We start from the raw sequence: 5,944 nt of genomic DNA on the forward strand, positions 1-5,944 counted from the left end.
CTCTCAACCACAAGGTTGCCGGTTTGATTCCCGCTAGGGATGGTGGGCTGTGCCCCCCTGCAACTAGAAAACAGCAACTGGACCTGGAGCTGAGCTGCGCCCTCCACAACTAAGACTGAAAGAACAACTTGAAGCTGAACGGCACCCTCCACAACTAAGACTGAAAGAACAACTTGAAGCTGAACGGCACCCTCCACAACTAAGATTGAAAGGACAACAACTTGACTTGGAAAAAAGGCCTGGACGTACACACTATTCCCCAATAAAGTCCTGTTCCCCTTCCCCAATAAAATCTAAAAAACAAACAAACAAAAAACCCCGTCCACACACTCAGTATGGAACCTAATGAATGTGACCATTCTAGGGTATATTCAGCCTCCACCCAATTTGACATGTCTGGTCTTTAAAACTCGCCCCCAAGAGTAGGATGGCTCCATTTTCCAAGGCGGAAAAGAGTGGGGAGTGGTACACAGCAGCCGATGAGCCCGGCACCTGGAAACACTCAGCCCTGCTGCCTGGTGCCCTGCTATGAAAATCAAAATTGATTTTACTGCAACTTGGCATCTCTGGCTTCTGGGAAGAAACCAGGCTGTGGAGGGAAACTGGCGCCCAGTTCTGCTCTTTTATCTTTGCATGGAGTACATTCTCCCCAGTGCCACATTTCTGTGCCCCCTTGTCCCTTGATGTCAGAGTCACAATTTAGACATACCAAAGGAAACTACAGCACAGAGGACTTCCACACAAAGGGGACAAAGCCACAGCCACATTAAGAAAAACAAAATTAAATATATATATTGCCGATAAGTTTTATTTACTTTTGGGGGTAAAAAAAGTGGAAGGGTGATGGGAATTGGGATTTGTGTTTTCTCCCACAATGCCTGTGTCCCCGAAAAGCTATTTGAGAGATAGGGTCCAGGCCCCAGGGCTCCAGCGAGACAGTGAGGCGTTCTTTTGAAAACAGACTTCTTTCCCTTGGAGAAAGAATGGTCAGCCAGCTTCTTCAGACACCACCAATCTATAACTGCCTACATATCACATTAACCATCTATTTGAAATCTTAGGGCAGCATTTATTTTATCCTGAAAACTGCGACAGGCCTATTTTTAGCCAGAGGGCCCCTCTTCTTTCCTTTAATCCTACTTTGAAATATTATCCACATAAACTGGAAACTATTCACAGACAGATTCTATTAGAAGCCTCTTAGTCCAAACTCTGGGTCTGGGAGATTAGCATTCTGAGGCACAGAGAGGTTAAGTGTCTAGCTGTAAATCACACAGTTAGGTAGCAGCAGGTCTAGGCTCCAATCCCGGGACACCCCGGCCTCTAAAGCCTGCCTGTTCCCACATACTCTACTACTGAGCAGCACAAAGTGGTTAGCCGTCTGACCTCCAGGGACAGAGAGCTCAGTGCATCCCAATTTTATCATTTATTAGTTCTATAACCATGAGCAAGTCACTTAACCTCACTTTCCACATATATACATCAGAGGTTATGATTGTAACTATCTCTAGGATTATTGTAAGGATTAAATGTGCCACGTGTGTACCCTATTATATTGTACTGCTCCTGTGTCACATACGGAAGTGAGTGGATCTACCATCTGAAATGTGATAACTGTCTCCCCACAACTGCCCAGAGATAGGCAAGAAAAGATTGTTATCAAACCCATTTTACAGTTAAGAAAATTTAGTCCGCCCCAGAGATGACATAACTTGCATGAGGTCAGAGTTTCAAAAGTGAGCACATTCTCAGCACGAGTAAGTCCTAAGTGTCTTCCCTCCCGCACCTCCCAAGGTATGGGTTGAATTAGAAGTAATTCAACCCTCCCTCCGCAGAGCGGAACATGTATCACTGGCTCACACTCAAAGACCCTTCCTTACAAACTAAGATCAGCTCAGTACCTAAAGTACTGAGCACAGAGTAGAGACTCAATGCAGTTTTGAGAATGAGTAAATTACTAAATTAATGAAGATCTTGATCTGCAGATAAGAAGGCACTGCTAAGGCGCAGCAGCCTGAAGTAGGTGTCTTGTTGCAGAAAGCAGGAGGGAGGTAGGCAGGCAAGAAAGATCTCCAGTGGCAACAATCAAGAAACCCATTCTCTCCATTCATTCCCCACAGCCTGCTCTATGGGGAAGAAGCCTTTGAAAAGACCAAGAGCTGGGCCCCTGATCTCAATAGTCCCATCCAGAGCATTTCCAAACCTGGACCACATGGCTCAATCCAGGGCCCAAAAGATAACTGTGAAGCTCACGTGACCCTCTGCCAGCTAAAAACAGATGTAATAACATTACAGGCAAGGGGCAGGGAATGGCCAGGGAGATGACCCATTTGTCTTCCTAATTGTCAACTCTGCCCACAATAAAATTTTTCTCCCTGTCACACCTTAGGCTGCTACTGAACTGAAGCAAAACCAAGATATCCATCTTCCAGCCATAAGCAGGGGCCTTCACAAAGTGCCAGGGACAAAAGGAAGCTACTTGGCTAAGAGAAGCAGAGAGAGCTGGAAAAAGCCTGGGATTGGGAGTCAGAAGCTGGGGGGTGGGGTGTGTGTATGTGGGGAGGGGTGCGGGGGGTTTGTCCATGGAGTTAACCAGCAGCAGATGCTTAGGCAGTCATTGTACCTCATTGGGCCTCTGTTTCCTGTAAAATTAAAGTCCAAAGTTCAGGAAATGGGGTCAATGGGGGAGGGAAGGGCTGTGAGTCATGTGACATTGGATGCAAGATCTTTTAGGTTGTATATATTAGGAGAAGAATATCCACGATTTTCAACAAAATCTCAAATATATATCTAACCCTGCCCTACCCCATAAAAAAAGTTAAGAAATACTAAATTGTTTTCATCCAACAAGCATTTATTGAACTCCTTCTATGTGTCCTTCTCTGTGTTAGGTATTTGGGACACAAGTATGATTGAGAGTCCTGCTTTTAAGATGCACAGTGCAGTTGATGTTCACTCTGACAGAAGCTTGTCCAGGGAGTTTTGGAAACAAAGAGAAGGAGCATTTGACTCCCGTCAGGAAAGGCCTTGGCTGGGCTGGGAGTAGGATAGGGGAACCTGAAGTTTAACGTTGAAGTTGAAAGCTGAGTGTGCACTCACTGGATGAACAGAGAGGAAGAGTATGTTAGATAGAGGGCAGCATGTACAAAGGCAACGTGTGTTCCAGGACGGCTTGGAGTGCAATTGTGCGTAGAACAGGGGTGTCCAAACTTTTTTCAATGTTTTTCACCAAGGGCCATATGCGGTAAAATACACAAACAGCCGGGCCACTCACTCGAGGTGAAGTACGTATTGCCTCACCTCGCTTATTTAAGTAAACTAAACATATTTTTGGAATTTGCTGCGGGCCAATTAACAATGGATCACGGGCCACAGTTGGCCCGCGGGCCGCAGTTTGGACACCCCTGGCGTAGAACATACATGGTCCCCATTGAGGAGGGAGGAAATGGGGGAAGTGGTAAAAACGAGGCTGGAAAGGTAGGCAGAGCCCAGATTAGGAAATGCCAGGGAAGGAATTTTACATTGCAGGCAGTGAGTTAATTCTAGTTTCAAAAGTCTAAGATGAGCCACTAATCCCAGCATGAACCTTCCTAAATGTTGGGAAGAGGCCTGGGTCAGTAGTGAGCCAATGACAATAGAGAACAATTGGAGGAAAGACCTGCTGCTTCTTGGCACGGGCATGGGCTGTATGACCAAGGTGTTGGTAGTGAGCATATGCATGGGGGATGCGTGGGGCACCTGCCTGTCAGTCTCACCCTCCTACTCTCCTGGCCAGGGAGACTTCTAACTGCTTATTATCATGGCTGAGAAAGGAAGGTACTGATTGGCCCAGGGGAGATGCAGAAGCAGCACACCCATTTGGTTGGACTCCTGTTCCTCACCTGCAAGCAGTCTTTCAGTCCCTCTAATAGACTCTGCTACTCAACTTGGGGCCCTCTCACATGCTGTTCTTTCTGCCCAAAAGGTTCCTTCCACCCTCTTCCAGCAGTTAACTCCTATCCATCTTCCAACTAAGTGACGACTGTACCTATCACAGATTTTCAAAGCACTTTATCCTTTCCTTTCAAAGAATTCAGGACTGCTCATAATTCTATATTTACTTGAGCGATTTGATTCTTGTCGGTCTTGACCACTGGACTACAAGTTCCATGAGGCCAGACACCACCAGTTTTGTTCATTTCTGTCTCCCACCACCTTGCGGGTGCCTGGTACAGAGCAAGTATTTTTTGACTGAATAAAAGTCTGCTGTGGACCCTGAACCATTCCCCATTCTCATTGCCCTTGAATATTCCCCGCAAGTCACATTATGGTCCAGAGATAAGGAGTTTTGAATAAGGGCAGGAGGACTGGACTTGAAAAGGCAATATCAGAGTGGACTCTGCCTCTATTCCAAGTGCAGCTCAGTACTGAAAGGCTCTAAGGAACCCACATTTGGTTTACCCAGGCAGGTCCTTGGGAACTGTATTTAATTCAAGATGCTTTCTCCCCGGACCTGAACCTGGTCACTAGCTGCATCTGACCCTCCCCTGATCCTACTTGGTCGAAAGAACTTTGCCCAGGCTTTAGGAGGTCATCCTTGGAAAGGAGGGGAATCTCTTTCTCCTCTCCCTCCAGGCCAGTATCCTAGGGCGCTTGTGAACTAAAACAGATGGTTCCTACAGCCCTAGCTGATGCCCCAGGGCAAGCGCAGATTCAGACCTGGTGTAGGGGCCATGGGGCTCCACGTTCCAACTCCCAGGCTAAGTAACTGGCCACTCTGCAAGGACAAATACTTGGGGTCAAACGTTTGACCTTAGGAGAGATGCGAGGGAGAGAATCTCAAGTGGTGCACAGGCTCGCCCAAAGCGCCCTTGGCCGCCAGCGCACCCGACAATCCCCGAGGGGCCCCAGCTGCTTCCACCCAAAGTCATAGCACAATGGGACCGCTGGAAAGTTCAGCCAGAGGCTGAGGGGTACCGGGGTAGGAAATGGGGGCCGGCTTTTGCTTAAGAAGGACGACTAGGAGGTCGATCTCAGGTAGTCCTGGGAGTCCGCGCGGCAGGACTCCCCAGTCCCGCAAGCTGCACCCCAGACCGCAGCGCCCGGCTCGGAATCGCTGGGCAAGGGCTGCACGACCGGAGCGGCAAGGACACCCCCCCCCCCCCGCCACACACACACACACACACACACACACACACACACACACACACACTGGTCTCCTCTCTACTCGGCATTGGGGCACAGGGAGCGGGTCGGAGCGGAAGGGAACGGTGCCTGCTCTTAGGCAGCCCCCTCCCGACGCTGTCGCAGACCTCAGACGGAGGCGCCAGGTCGGCCCAGGCTGCCGCAGCCTCTGCCTTAAGGGGGGCCGGGGACGCGGCGCGAGGAGAGAACGAGACCGAGGAGCGTGGCCGAGCGCCCCGACCAAGACCCGGGTCGCGCAGAGCTGGGTGCTGGCACGCCCTATCCACGCAGTGCGCGGGCTGGAGTCCGAGGGCACCTTACCTTGGCGAGCCGCGGGCGTCAGGAGGGAGACGGCCGGCCGTTCTAGGGGGCCGGCGCACAGCCAGGCTTCGGGGCACACGCAGCCTCCGGGTGCACAATCCCCGTCCCGGGCGCGCACACCCGGGCTGGTGCACAGTCGGCATCCGGGGCGCGCACAACCTCGGGCGCACTCTTGCCGGCAGGATCCGCTTGGGCTTGGGGCGCACGCCCTGCGGGGCACACCCACCGCGGCCGCTGCGGGACTGGCTAAGCACCGCCGCCAGCCGAAGCTTCGCCCGGCTTTGCCGCCTGCCAACACCACCCAAGTCCCCGCCTTCGCCAGGGGAAAAAAAAAAAAAGACTCCTGACGCGGCGCTGGCTTTGGTGTGTAGGAAGAGGCAGCATTGCGAAACCGAGGGGAGGGTCTTAGCGTTGATAAACTCAAAAAGCTCTCGGACAGAGTTTGGAAGAGAAACTTTTT

General features: G+C 50.6%; 1 protein-coding gene across 4 annotated transcripts in view; it reads right to left on the bottom strand.

Moving 5' to 3' along the window:
* Positions 1–5,788, bottom strand: part of KANK4 (KN motif and ankyrin repeat domains 4) — a 68,289-nt gene extending 62,501 nt beyond the window's left edge. For 3 of the 4 annotated variants that reach the window (XM_019731250.2, XM_019731234.2, XM_019731243.2), the window contains exon 1: positions 5,485–5,786. The gene's annotated coding sequence lies outside the window, so the exon portion shown is untranslated. Of the gene's footprint in view, positions 1–5,484 lie in introns of all 4 variants that reach the window. The other variant, XM_074334822.1, reaches the window with a different exon arrangement.
* Between the last annotated feature and the right edge of the window lie 156 nt (positions 5,789–5,944).

Source organism: Rhinolophus sinicus, linkage group LG06 (genome assembly GCF_036562045.2).
Source record: "Rhinolophus sinicus isolate RSC01 linkage group LG06, ASM3656204v1, whole genome shotgun sequence".
In the NCBI taxonomy this organism is placed as follows: domain Eukaryota; kingdom Metazoa; phylum Chordata; class Mammalia; order Chiroptera; family Rhinolophidae; genus Rhinolophus; species Rhinolophus sinicus.